Source organism: Camelus ferus, chromosome 8 (genome assembly GCF_009834535.1).
Source record: "Camelus ferus isolate YT-003-E chromosome 8, BCGSAC_Cfer_1.0, whole genome shotgun sequence".
NCBI lineage: Eukaryota > Metazoa > Chordata > Mammalia > Artiodactyla > Camelidae > Camelus > Camelus ferus.
Genome location: NC_045703.1, coordinates 58,662,164 through 58,676,903, shown reverse-complemented (window position 1 = coordinate 58,676,903; position 14,740 = coordinate 58,662,164).

Sequence of the window (14,740 nt, the reverse complement as noted above, 5' to 3'; positions counted from 1 at the left end):
TATGCCAGTGTGCTCCAGGGCTTTAGATCCCAGTCCAGGTACTCACTGTGGTTAAGAAAAGAATGAGGAAAAGAAAAAAGGGGAAGGTTAGTAGCAACTTGAGTGATTCTGTTTGGCCCTACCAGGGTCATTACCATTCAGACTCCAAGAAATGGACCTCCTAGTCCAGGGTTGCCAAAATGATTTGTGTCTGGCTGCGGAACTGTCACATCCAGTGATAGCAAGGACACATACGAAATTTGCAGTTACTATTCAAAGAACATTATCATTGAGCATATTGCCAGGCCATGTTATCTCACTTGATCTCGGGTCAGTACTCTGGGGAGATACTACTGTCCCCATTTTCCAGGTTGTGAAACAGAGTCTTAGAGGGTTAAATGACTGCCTTAAGGCCACATTAACTGGGAGGCAGCAGAACTGGGACTCAAACCCAGCTCCATCTGACTAAAGCTTGTGCTCATTCAATCTCTCCCCTGAGCCCCCAGAATAGACAGTATTTTATGTCGATTGCACCTTCCAATAGTACTGATATTTCACATCCAATTCTGACTGCAGTTATGTGGGAGGAAAATCACGCAAGTTCATGCATCTTCTCTTTACTCATAGAAAACTGGCCTATGAGTACTTGTGCACATTTGTCTTTAATATCTTTATAACACACGCATCAGTTTAACATCAAAGCAGAAGCTTTATGTATTGGACCCTTGGTACCAATATGTTTAGATTATGGATCACTCTGAGCCTGTTCTACTATAACAGGGCCTCATTCACTCAAATATATCCATCAATCATCCATCAGTGTAATATACATCACTCATTTAAGAACACATTTCCATCAGACCTTTTCTCACTCCACTTTCTATTACCACATATGGCAATTACAAGTTTAAGAATCAGAAGGCTATAAAATGAATAATCTAAAAATGATTAATTTTGCTCTGTTAGAAAGCTGTCATTTCTGTTCTTATGAACTGATAATAATAACCTTGTTATTATTCCATGACTTCTTTTCTAGGATATAAGCTATGCATTAATTTGCTAGGGCTGCCATAACAAAGAACCACAAATCGGATGACTTAAATAACAAAAGTTTATTGTCTGATAGTTCTGGAGGCTAGGAGGCTGAGATCAAAGTCAGCAGAGTTGGTTTCTTCTGAGGACACGGGGAGAATCCGTTCTGAGCCTCTCTCCTAGCTTCTGGTGGTTTGCTCGTCATCTTTGGCATCCTTGTCTGGTTGACACATCACTCTGATCTCTGCCTTTGTGTTCTCATGGGCTTCTCCCTGCCTGTGTGTCTGTGTCCAAATTTCTCCTTTTTATAAGGACACCAGTCACACTGGATTAGGACCCCATCCCCTTATACCAGTATAGCTTCATCCTACTTATTTAACTAATTACATCTGCAATGACCCCATTTTCAAATAAGGTCACAATCTACTGTTCTGGAGATTAGGACTTCAACATGCGTTTTGTGAGGGGACATAATTCAACCCATATCAGGCAAGTTGGCTAGCAGGTGAGTCAGCCTGTGAGAGGCTCAGCAACTAGCACACTCTGTGAGATCCTCATTGTGGAGCGGGGACTGGCCCCAGCACCGAGGAAGCGCTGATGCAGGAGCCCTGGGTCTGCCACGATGGAGCTCCTGCTTTAGGATGGAGATGTGTGTTAACGTGCAAATTGTAACGCCAGATAGGAGACACCATTTTGGAGACATGAGCGATCTATTGCAAGAGCATGGAGCCCCGCACTAAGCCTGCCTGGAATTGCCAGGGAAGACTTTCTTAAAACATCTACTGCTCCCGATCAGCTGCTTATTGAACTCAAAAAAACAAGGTCAAAGTTTAAATATGACTCAACGTTGTTTGATAGCAGAGCACTCACGTACTTCTTAGCAGCCAGACTTAGAGGAAAAGGCTTGTTTTAGAAGGAAGTGTCAATCAAGGTTTTTAAAGAGTAGGTTTCCTGGTCTCTTTGCATCCAATTTTGCCCTTTTGCTGATCTGATTAGGAATAAGCCTAAAGTAGAGTGTGATGGAGATAAATATGTTCAGCCTACAAATACGTCTTTATGTTTTCTGGTTTTATCTCTCTTGGAGATATAAGTCAAATCACATTTGGACCAATATATCCCAGTGTAAATAATGGCATAGGAAAAGGATTTATAATGCTCAGCTGATGGATTGCTTATGCCAAACAATATGGGTACTTCTAAACTCCTACACCATAAGGGAACAGACATAACCTTAAGTGTTTGCCAGCGAGATTTGACCTGGGTTTGCAGTAACCACCCACACATTACAGCTTAAAATTTCTTGCATCCACAGCACAGCACTGATGAGTTTCAGGCCTGAAATGGTGGATGACGTTCACATGTGATGTCTGAAGTTTGAGTCTAAGGCAAAGGCAATGACTGTTCAGTTAATTCTTACAGGATGTCAGTGCACTTTTAAAATTTAGTATTAATGGCAATTAATTCATTGATATTTCATGAAATAAAGAAAACATTATATATTTAAGTATTTTATAAGTAGCTAGAAATCAACCTCTTTCACTTTTAATTAGTCTACTGTACTCTGGAAACATCATTGTCACACTCTAATCACAGGATAAGACAAATATACACCTTTATTAATTGTCTATGATTTAAATACACAAACGCCTTCCACTTCTTGCACCCCGAGTGCTCTTTGTCATTGCAAGATCATTCTCTCCATGATTAATTCTGGGCCCCAAATGTACTCGAAAGGATGCTGGCAGAACCTTTGTAGGAGATGAGGTGCAAGGAGCAGGTTTAAACACCATCTCCTCTCCTGGCACTGCGGCAGGGATTCTGTAAGAGATAGGAACTGGATGTCCTCATCAGGGAGACTCTTTCCCATGGCCGCACCTCTTTAAAATTATGATTACTAAGTCCCCTGAGAGTCACTGAGAACCCACCTGTCCCCATGAAAAGCAGAATAAGTTATTGTTCTGTCTTAAGGCTGAAAATGAACAGAGGATGAGTACTCTGAAACCCTGAGAATATTCATTTGGAAAGTCTGTCTTTAACGACTATGGGATGTAGGAAAAGGATTTCATATATTTGAGGATCCAGCTTACTCAGGGAATGAGAGGGGCACCGGGCATGTTTAGGACTTTGATGTTGGATAACTCGTAAGCTCTAAACCAGTGCCTCCAACTGCCTCCCTATCTCTCCGCCCAGATGTCCTGAGGGCCCGTAAACCTGACATGATCAAATTTAAAGTCATGGATTGTCCCTCTCCTCTGCCAGACACCCTGTCATATTCCTCCAGCACAGGGACTTCTGTTTCCAAGGGTCAGTGAGTGGTGTCCCCGTCCACTTAGTTACTCAAGCTCGAAACTTTGCTGTCATTTATTCCACCCGTCCCCTTACCTTGACAGCCACTTTCACTGTGCCCTGTTCGTTCTCCTTTTTCATGTGACCTGTCCTGACCCTTTCTCCATTTCCTTCGCTCCTGCGTGCGCTCAGACAGATGCATCAGCACATCTCCACGGACAACACAACGGGAACTGGCCTTTCCGTACGTAGCGCCCTCCCCACCCCCTACTTAAACTCTGGTTTATGCCACCAAACACACAACAAAAGTGATATTACCTTCCTACTTCACATCCTCTGAGACCACCTCTGTCTACAGGGTACAGTTCAAACATCTCAGCCGGCCAGACAATGTCTTTCCCCATCTGCCCTTAACCTCCTTTCTAACCTGGTCTCCTCCTTTGCTTGACTCTTTATTTTGAAACAGATCATGCACTTCCATGTCCCCATGGAGTCTACTCTGCCTGTAATTCCTTCCCCACTCTCTCCCATGAATGTCAATTTATCTTTTGAGACCAAGTTGATTCTACCCTTTATTGGCCAAACCTGTCAAGACTTTCTTGACCTGTTCCTCAGCATAACCTTCCTTCCTTTTTGTGCACACAGCATCTTATGCATTCTTTATTCTTGCTTATAAGAGAATTAAAGTGTAATTCTTTATCAGTCTCCTCTCTGAGGTTGCTCATTCCTTTAGGGCAAGGATTGTGTCACATTTATTTTTCAATTTCTAGAGCCTGTCTGAAACATTGGTAGGTACTTAATACATTTTTGATGGATGAATGCATGAAGTCAAACTCATCATTTCTTTCACATTAAGCTGATTTTTTCCCTTTTATTTTCAGATTTCTATTTTAGATAATGAATAGTCCAGGAAAGCCTGTCCTATTAAGTGTTATTATAAAACTGTACAGTATTGACAAAGAAATTGACAATTAGAAGAATGGAACAGAATGGAGAGCCCCCAAACAGACACAACCACAAATCTGAGTTATGGTATTTTTGCTGTTGTTGTCAGCGAGGAAAGAATGGACTTTTCAATAAATGGTGCTGAGGTAGTTGGTTATCCATACGGGAAAAGAATGGAATTGTAGGCCTATCTTTCACCATACACAATATTTAATTCCAGGTGAATTAAAGATTTCAATGTGAAAAGAACAATTAGTAGTATAAGACTTTTAAAAGACAATCAAAAACATCTTTATGATAATGAAGGATTTATTTAAAAAGAAATAAAAAGCAAAAAAACCTAAAGAAAAAAAGTTGAAATATGCTATAATAAAATGAAAAATGTCTGATCATGGAATTATAGAAGAAAGAGAGTGAAAAGACAAACCATGCACTTGGTTTTGGGTGGGAAGGTTATTAGGTTTCTTTATGCATTTTTTAATTAATTAATTTTATTTTTTGGTGGAGGTACTGGGGATTGAACTCAGGACCTTGTGCATACTAAGCATGTGCTCTGCCGCTGAGCTATACCCTCTTCCCCAAACCATGCACTTGGGAAAGATATTTTTTAACACCCACAACTAGAATTCTGATATACTATTGAGCACACCACTCTCAAACATGATCAGGCAGAAAAGGATCTCCAGGCTTTGAGCAAAGCATTGAATGGGAATAACAAAGATTACTGCAATAAAAAGGAAAATGAATACGTCAGACAAAGAAAACTTTGAAATCCTCAGGTGTGCAAAGAACTGTTTCTATTGAATAACAGAATGCTATACAAAAGAAAACTTCCAAGAAAAAAGGTGTTCTTAGAAAAAGTAAAAGATTGATGGCAGAAGTGAAAAACTCAATTGAGGGAGAAGAAGATAAAGTTGAAGAAACTCCCAGAAAATAGAGAAAATGACAAAGGGATGGAAAATAGGAGGAAAAAAAGTAAGGAAACACAAGGATTAGATCAGGAAGTCCAACATCTGAATAACAATCATTCCATAAGAAGAGAGCAAAGAAATTAAACAGAAGAAAACTATTAATGAAATAGCTGAAGGGAAATCCTTTGAACTGAACATGATTTTCCAGATTGAAAGACCCAGCAGAATGGATGAAAACAGCCCCTATCTTGGAGTGGCATGTTGTCATGAAATTTCAGACCATTTGCAACAAGAAAATAGATTTTACAATCCTGCAGAAGGGAAAATACAGCTTTCATACAAAGGATTAAGACACAGAAAAGCTTTGGACCTTTTAATAGCGAGACTGGAAGCTGATATTTCCAAAATTCCAAAGGAAGATGACTTCCAATCCAGATGTATCACCAGTCAATGAAGACACGTTTAGATGTTCGCATATCAAAAATTTATCATTTGTGCATCCTTTCTTACAAAGCTACTGGCACATGTGCTCCATCAAAACAAGGGTGTAAATCAAGAGAAAGGAAGACCTGGAATGCAGGAAACAGGAGATCTACTGCAACAGAGAAGCAAAGGCAGTCCCTAGAATGAATTCCCTAGTGACAGCTGCTGACCACCCAGATTAGGACAGGTCAGAAGATTTCTTTAAGAAGGTAACAGGAATAGACAAACACATTTGAACACTCTGAAAGGAGATTTCATACCACTGGGGTAAAGTGGGAAGTTGAATTCATGATGGGCATATATAGAAAACTAAATGTATGAAAAAATAAGTTACTTATTAATTCTAAGGAAAATTCAACATTGCTCAGAAAACAAAAAGTAAATCATATGTACCACATGGCTAGGCTGTGAATAGTGTTCACATAGTCATAATTATGTAAACTCTGACTAATGATATAACCAAAATACTATATACGAATACTGGGAGGAACGGGGGCAAGATGAGATGTGTGAGTATGTATCTGGGCAGATGGGATCGGTATGAAGGAGCTAAGTTCTCATATTACAAAGTGGGAAGAAAAAAGGTATTTTTCTAAAACTGAAAAAAACCAATTAGTAACAATATAAGCCTATTATTTATAAACTCACTTATTACTTATTTATTCTTTTTTTAGGGGGGAATGTAATTGGATTTATTTATTTATATTTTAGAGGACGTGCTGGGGATTGAACCCAGAACCTCATGCATGTTAAGCACACACTCTACCACCGAGCTACATCCTCCCCCAAGGCTATTATTTGAAGATGTATAGATAACTATTTAAAAAATCCATTAAAAAAGCTGAAATTCAAAGTGGGTGCTAGGGTGGACATTGATTTTTTTTTTTAATACATCAAGACTTGTGGTACTATTTGCCTCCTTATATGTTTGTGTAACTTGGATAAAAATAACAACTAAATTAAAAAGATAAGTAACAAAAGAATACATATAGTATAACATTTTTTATAAAGTACAAGACCAAATAATATATCACTTAGGGATGCACACATATGTGGAAAATCATAAAGAAAATGATAAAATGAATGAGAAAGTAGATAAATTTTTCTTAAAAACATCAAGAGAGCAATTAGCTGGAGTGGAGAGCTAAGGATGGGAAAGGAAACTCAACAAACTTTCAGACAAACTCAACGCTATTAGTAACGTTCTATTTCTTGAGTAATGGGTTAATTTTTTTTGCATATATGAATTACAAATAGATTAATTTATATGTATCAAACATTATATAAGAATAAAAGGTGCTGCCTTTGCAAAATGCATTCATAAAAACTTACAGAATATCGATTTCCTTTTTATCTGTAGCTTGATTTCAGCCTTTAGCAGTACATTTAGAAAGTTCACAGAGCTGACGATCTTATGTAGACAGCATCATGAAATAATCTATCATCAGTCAACTGGCATCAAGAACTTAAGTCTAAGGGGACTTTCCATATTTCGGTTAAAAGAATTCAACAAAAATAATTCTCAATTTTTCTCCGTTGAACTAAATAGACAATGCCATTATTTACGCTTACGGTTTTTGCCTTTATTTGGGTTCTACTTGAGATTAATTGTGGCCAGTCCCACACCTTTCCTGACTTCTTTTTATGTTAACCTAAGCTACTCCACTATCCATTAGCACCAAGTGCCATTAGCAGTTATATTACCTCCTTGACTACTCATGCTGAACTCGTCTATAATAACAATGAGATAGACTGTTAGGAGAAATTCATCTTACACAGCACTGAGGAAAAACACCTCTAAGGTTTCCCCAAGTGATATAAAATGCTCCAAAAGTTATAACGAGAGAACATCCAATCTCCCCAAATGGCTCTAGTTGTCAGTAGCTTTATTTTCAATACCAATTGTTGGAAAGTAATGTTCTCTTATCCAAGTTTCAAACTGTACTTACTGGTACTCATTTACACAGCCTGAGAGATATTTATTTGGGATGACATTGAATTGAGCTTTCGATATTTCTGATTTACATCTTTTCTTTGGCTAGGACATCTCTGACATGGCAAAACTGTGTACTTGAAATCTGCTGATTGGCATTTGGTGGCAGTGCTTTATCTGCACAGGGCAAAGCTACTGCCAAAACGAATTAGATGGCATTGTTGCCTTTCATATTTTGGAATTTTTTAAAAATACTAAAAAATAAGAACAATTTTAAGCCACACTCTACTTACAGCCTAACAAATATTTATTGACTATATCTCTGACATGAGCAGCTCTAATAAGCTCTAATAAGCTGACACAAAGGGGTGGGACAACCAAAACAGCTGTCAGACTATGAATACTGTTGTCACCCTCAGTTATATCCCTTTGCTAGACATCTCTGGTCATGCACCTGTTTTGTTTTGTTTTTTTTTCCTTTTCTTTCTTCTTCTTCTCCTTTTTTAATGGAGAGCTACTCCACTCCCCTCTCTCTTATATTGAAAAGAAAGGAAGGAGGAGAAGGAACAATAATTTAGCTGAAGGTGAACTAGGGCACCCTGCTAATGGCTCTCTGTCCTCCCATCACTGATTGTCTAAGAATAGGAAATCAGCCCAAATCTATTGTTATCGGGTGTACAAGCTATAATGTTGGTGAGTGAGCACATGCTACTTACTGCCTTTTTCCCTTTGAAGAAAAATAATTACTACTTTTTAACTGACACACTTCAGAGCAAATACTTTCTTCCGAGCTCATCAGTGTGAAGGATACAGCACAGTAGAGCTGGTCAGCCTTGATGAAAACATGCTGTTGTTGGAGCCTCTGTGTACTGCCCTCAGCCTCTTTCCCTTTGGTTCCCTCTGGTCTGCTTTCATTCAAGGAGACACTCAAAACTGAATGAAGCGTGAGAGTCTGAATGCGTCAGCATGTAAAGGTGGACACATTGAGGTACCCTGTATCTTCCTGTGCTTGTAAGAATCATCAGAGGAGACTCAGTTCTAAGAAAAGGCGGGACCAATGAGGGGGAGAGAAAAAGCAACCCTGGGAGACTGACTATGCCAGGAGCCCAGCATCCTGTCTGACCCACATCTGTCCTTCCCCGCAGCAGTGAGCAAGGTTACTCGACAGCACCAACAGAAACTCAGCCCTTGACGACTCCTCTGGAATGTTAAACCCACCTTCAGGAGCACAACAGGAAATGAGTCAGGGGAGTAACAAAGATGAGAAGAAAAAGAAATGTCCTTCGCTTTACAAAATGCTTACACACAGGTAATCTCACCTTCTAATTGACCTTACCTCTGGGGTGGAACAGATTATCGTCTTCATTTCAAGAATGAAGAGCTAGATTCGGAGGAGTTAAGGTCATGCACAAGGTCACGTGAAGGTCAGAGCTAGGCGCTGACTCAGTTCTGGTCTCCGCTTGGAAAATGGGGAAATTTCCAGCTCAATTTTTTGTACTTAATACTTGAAAATGATAGCTCTTGATGAGATTGGCTTTTTGGGGCTATTCTTTACATCTTTTTCCCTTTACTAATACTACACAACTACTATGATAGGTAATATGTTCTTAGAGCTGCCAAGAAAAAGCCTAATAGGATATTAGCACCATCTACAAACCACTGTGAGATTTGGTGCTTCCACGGGGTACTAAGGGTCCAGGATGTTTTATATTTTTAAATCTATCATTTACTTTTTAGGATGTATTCAGTTAGTAACTTAATAGTCTTTTACTCTTTCCTTTTCATTTATTAAATGAAATTAATAAAATTTACCTGACTTGAAAGTTTGACAGCAATAAACTGCTAAGCATATTTGTACCTTGGCTCTAGTTTTAAAACTAAAAAGCCATAAAGGTTCCTAAAAATGCAGATACAATATAACAATTTAAAAAACTCACATAATGTATTAGGCCTATTTAGGAAATAATATATTTAATGAAATAATACAACAATTATAGATAAAGATACTTAATTTGGAAGAGACACACAACGTTTTGTGGCCCAGCAGTAACAGATGATGTAACAGCATCATTAAATTCTGTAGCCCAATATTTAATCTAAAGTCCAGTGTCTGGCCTAAATAAAACACTTAATATCTGTTCCCTGAATGATAACTAAGTATGTTTTTTTTTTTTTTTTTTGTAGAACCTGCCCATCGTCTTTAATAGTTTTACAATGACCTGAAATGGATTTTTGAAGGCTTTAGCAAAAGATATAATATACATTCAGTATATATACTTGGACCTATGGACTATCGAGTGAAAAGGATTCGGGCAATCCCAATGATAAATAATTAGGTGTATAATCTTTAGCAGCACAGTTTTAGTTTTAGGAGAACTTAGTCTCTGTTCAGACTTTATTCTTGTGAAACATTCCTTCATTTCATTTTTCTTCTAGTCCTACCACTTGCTGCTCTTGTAGTGCAATGTTCTTTTAGGAAACTAATAATACTCTTGCTGGTGTAAAAAGCAACGGCTCCACTGAGCCCCCTGGTGTTGTGTTTGTTCCATCACAAAATTCTGAATGTCTTGAATTTTACATTTTGCTTTGAAACACTGAATTGGCAATTAATACGATCATATTATTAAAATACTAATAAAAAAGCAGCAGTACCAGATTCAGAGAGTACCTTAACCTCTGAGATCCTTTCACTACCGTGCCAATCCTAGTCCATTCATAAGGCTCCAAAGATTTTGAAAAATATATTGAGTAATTATTCAGGTCACTGTAAGGGTGATGTATGCCACAGTGCCCACTGACCATTTTTCCAGACTCAAAATTAAGTTATATTATCTCAGGGCCTAGGACGGAATCAAACATAACTTCATTAGACCTAAGCAGTACAATTTTATAAGATATTCCTTCCTGTAGACACCAAGCCAGCACACAAATACCACAACCTGCTTAAAATATGTTCATTTTTATTCTGTTGTGATATTCCACATTACAGGCTATTTTGTAACTTTAGATTTGTCGTTCCCAGTAGCAGTATTATCCGGTTGATAATTTGATTTTCCTTTTGTTCTCACAGTCCCAGATGGACTACAAATACAATCTAATCAGTCCCCAGTACATGAGTGAGCAGTGTTCCAGAAGCTTATATATGCGTTTGGAACTCAAAATGCATTTTTCCACAAAATTGGTTTTTTAAAAATGATAATTAGCTTCCAAGGGTAACCCTTAAAATCAGTTTAACTCATACTGAATTGGCAACATTTTACTAACAGTACCATTTCTTCTATACTTGGTCACCATTTCTGAAACTAATGAATGCTGAGGTCTGTCTCAGGACTGCCAGAAACATAGCTCCTCTCCTTCAAGGCAGGCGATCCACCCAGCTTCTGACTGCGGGCTACAAAAGACTTGCGTGGGAACACTAGGCAGGTGCTACTTGGGGGCAGGCACGTGCATGGGGTGGGGAGAGAAAGGGAGAACGTATATCCTTTCCCCAAATCCCTGGCCCATCCCTGTCCTAGTCTACGTAAAGAACTCCCAGTACTACCCGATTTTTCATCTAGGAGCACATAAAGATGTCAGCTGAAAGATACCAAGGCATCTCTTTCAGGGACTCTCCCTGGGTATGCAGTGAAAAAGAGGTTACAGGATGTATAAGGAAGCACGCCCCTCACCCACTCACTCATCAGCAGACATTTATTGATTCCTGTGATATTCCAGTGACCCTCCAGGTGCTGGGGAGTCAGAGATGAAAAAGACATGCGCCTTGCCCAAAGGACTTGCATCTAATCAGGAGCAACAAGTCTCTAAATAGATATTATTATATACTACATTAAGCATACTATATTATACAAGGAGGCATATTATGTAACTTCATAGGATCTTAGTGTATAGTGGGGGTGCCATAATGAACATAACTAGAAATTAAATCAAGAGCATAATATTCACAAAGGTCACAAAGGGGGCTAGAAGCAAGAGCCAAATGAATAGTATACACCATCCCTTGACACAGAGCCCTTTCCCCCACAGAACAGACCGTCACATCGTTCAGAACACAACTGTGACACGGAACAAAATTCAAGGATAATCTGGAATGGAAAATAAGTGTACAAATTCAAGAGCGGGGGAAATTTTAGTTGTGTTAGGGAAGCACAGGTGCGTATCTTTGCTCTTTTCCCAGATCTCTCTAAAAGGTAATAAAGGTAATAACAAAAATGCTATGAACACACAAGGGCTAAGATAGAACGAGACAGCAGACAAGAGATGCTGATTGAATTTGTGGACAGCTGATGACAGGTGGTAACAGACCTAGTGGAGAGCAGAGACCCAAAACTCAAGGCTGTCAGCAGAGCGCCAGCGAGGAACGGCGTGCTTTGCACCACAGAACCCCAGAAAGCCTTAGGCACTGGAGGCAACAGGTACCTGCTGGTACTGTTTGTTTCCCCCACAAGGGCCTAATGTTGCCCTGTCACCAGGTCTTAGTTTGAACCAATTTCCATATTAGGAGCACAGCCTGCAGTGTGCTGTCTACTCTGAATACACTTGTTGGGTTCGTTCAATTGTTTAGAGGGGATGGACTGAACAGCAATCTTCACGCGATAACTAACCCTACATGTCTTCGGTGTAAGACCTCAGAAGGGCTGTGTCTGTGGGATCGTCCACCAGCTTTTTCACATCTCTGGATCAGGAAGTGTGAAACCAGTAGTTCATTCCTCCACAGAATTCTAACTCAGGCTTGAGGTACAGCTTCTTGACAAAGGAAAGTTCTGATTTCAGAACTGACGGAAAATTGCCTTTGCTTTGGAGCATCTGCAAAGAGCCATCTTTCCACAGGAGAAAGTAATCCAGTTAACTCAGGCCCCTTTCCTTGTCATTTCTAACCTATTAGCAAAATTCATTCCAGAAACCCTTGCAAGTAAACAAAAACCAAAAACCCGAATCATTTGTAACTGGACTGGAACATCACAGGTACAGAGTGAGCAATCACAGATCCAGAAGAGACCTGTGAGGGATGAGCCTCCCACTGACCATCTGCTGAAGGGATGGCAGAAGGAGCCAGGTGCAAACGTAGGGACGCACAGCCCAGGGACTTGTGCTCTGGAGGTGGGGCCAGACTGAGGGACTCATATCCTCTTCAGTGTCACTCTGCACACCAGTCTCCACTCCTAGCCACCGCATTTGGGGAAAAGACCTTTTGTGAGGAAATCTGAAGACCTGACAGGAGGCGACGGTCCTAACTCTGACCCTTACCCTAACCCGACAGCCACAGCTGTGGTTAGGGCTGAAGAGGGGTATCCAGGCAGTTCAAAACCTGTCAACAGTTTCCTGGAGACAGATGTAAATATCTGCCTCGGACACAAATTTTTACAATTTAAATTTCTAATTTCACTTAAATTAAAAAAAATACACTTAAGTTCTTGATTTGTTTTGAATTTAAATGTAAAGTTTTAATTAAAGCATGTTTAATTTAACTTTTTATTAAGAAGACTATGAAGCAATGGAAGCTAAGCTAGTTTAAGGTAGGGCTGGCTGGCACCCTGCCCCACACACCCGCTGTGAGAGCCCTGGCACAGAGGCAGGCTGCCTGGAATCCTGACCGCACGACTAGGTGGGGTCTGGGTGACGGCTTTGAAAAAAACCTTGAATAAGGACACAAATGAACTAATTATTATTTTGATTTCTTGAATATGTGTAAGCACATTTGACTGTCCTTTATGACTGGATCACCGCATTCTGTTGATTCTTATTCTGTGGTTGGCTTTATTCCTTTGATAACTACGTAAGTTTAAAAAGCTAAAGATCTAATCTGTTCTTAGAAACAATAATTAGTCCATATATGTAAACTAAAAAGTGCAGTATCCTGTATATATGTATTTACATGCAATATAATCTGTATGTTCAAAAAAAAAAAACCCTGGATTATGTCTCTTTTAAAAAATAAATGCAAGCATAAACAACTTTATACTGTATAGCACAGAGGACTATAGTCGATATCTTATAGCAGGTTATGGTGAAAAAGAATATGAAAACGAATATATGCCTATTCATGTATGACTGAAGCAATGTGCTGTACACTAGAAATTGACACAACATTGTAAACTATCTTCAATAAACAAGTAAAAAAAAATGGAAGCAGTACACTGAAACTAATATAAGGTTATATGTCAATTATATCTAAATTTTAAAAATTAAAAAAAAATAAGTGAAAGCAACAACTGTCCAAAATGCTGTGGAGAAGGCCCAGGATACACAGAGGAGTTTCCTCAAGGAGACTTCCCTGGGATCCCCCTGCTGCCCTGACTGTTTACCGGGGGTTGTGGGGAGGATTGAGATCCTGGTGACTCTGCCTCAAGGGACCCTTTAGTTCCTCAAGACATGGAGCTATAAAGACAAGGACAGAATAGGGGACCGCGTTAGGAGATGGAGGCTGTGGTAGGGGTGGCCCGAGGGTCCTTCCTGACTCGGGTGAGAGCAGCAGCCACGTTGGGGCAGTTCGGTGGCTGCTTTGATGGCTGGGGCTTGGGAGGGGGGCACTGGGTCACAGGGCCCCCTGCTGGAGATGGGGTCCCCTGATTTTACTGAATGGGGCCTTGGCTTTAAGGCTCCTGTGTCAGTCCCTGAAACCAGACTGACATTCTGCCAGACAAGTAGGGGCTATTTACAATTGTCAAATTAATTCTAAAGCCCTGTTTAGAAAGACTGCCGAAAGCACTATGAATTAAAGACCCGGAGATGGTGACAATATTTTAGAACTAAACGGAAGTGCTGGTTGCACACCATCGTGAACATACTAAATGCCACTGGATTACTCACTTTAAAACGGTTAACTTTATTGTATGTGGATTTCTCCTCAATTAGAAAAACAGGAATGAAGGTGAGAGAAAAAGAAAAACTACATGAAGAAACAGGGCAAAGCAACTTCTCGCGTAGCTGTCAGCAAATAGAGCCCTCCAATCTCCTTAGTCATTCATTCATTCATTCATTCAGTAAACGTTGATCAGATTTAAAAAGGTTTTTGTTTATTTTCTCCACACTCAATAAGCTGCCATCACTGCATCTCTAATTGTTTGCTCAGTAAACATGAGACTTACCTGCTCATCATGCTCACTCTCCCTCCCCTTCAATAACCCCACTCTCTCCTGCCACTCACCCACATGTTCATAAACCAGTCCCTCAG